This window comes from Arachis duranensis, chromosome 9, assembly GCF_000817695.3.
Source record: "Arachis duranensis cultivar V14167 chromosome 9, aradu.V14167.gnm2.J7QH, whole genome shotgun sequence".
Lineage (NCBI taxonomy): Eukaryota > Viridiplantae > Streptophyta > Magnoliopsida > Fabales > Fabaceae > Arachis > Arachis duranensis.
Window position 1 is genome coordinate 28,160,728 of NC_029780.3, and position 859 is coordinate 28,161,586.

Consider the following 859-nt stretch of genomic DNA (forward strand, 5'->3'; position numbering starts at 1 on the left):
ATAGACCGGGCTATCATGATTCATAGCATTATGATTGGAGAAGAAATAGAAGTTCATGAGGTTATAGCTCAAGAACTCTATAAGGTGGCGGACAAGTCCTCTACCTTGGCAAGGTTAGCCTTTCCTCATCTCATTTGTCATCTCTGTTATTCAGTTGGAGTTGACATAGAGGGAGACATCCCTATTGATGAGGACAAGCCCATCACTAAGAAGAGGATGGAGCACACAAGAGACCCCACTCATCATGAGATCCCTGAGATTCCTTAATGGATGCACTTTCCTCCACAAAACTATTGGGAGCAACTAAACACCTCCCTAGGAGCATTGAGTTCCAACATGGGACAACTAAGGGTGGAGCATCAAGAACACTCCATCATCCTCCATGAAATTAGAGAAGATCAAAGAATCATGAGAGAGGAGCAACAAAGACAAGGAAGAGACATTGAGGAGCTCAAGCACTCCATAGGATCTTCAAGAGGAAAAAAGAGCCGCCATCACTAAGGTGGACCCGTTCCTTAATTTCCTTGTTCTTTATTTTCCTGTTTTTCGAATTTTAGTGCTTATGTTTATCTATGCTTGTGTCTTGTGATCATTAGTGTCTTAGTGTCTATGCCTTAAAGTTATGAATGTCCTATGAATCCATCACCTTTCTTAAAAAAAAAATTGTTCTTAATTGAAAAAGAAAAAGAATTGCATGAATTTTATAACAGTTTAATTATTTTGATGTGGTGGCAATATTTTTGTCTTTTGAATGTATGCTTAAACAGTGCATATGTATCTTGAATTTGTGGTTCATAAATGTTGGCTCTTGAAAGAATGATGAAAAAGGAGACATGTTACTGAGGATCTAAAAAATCAT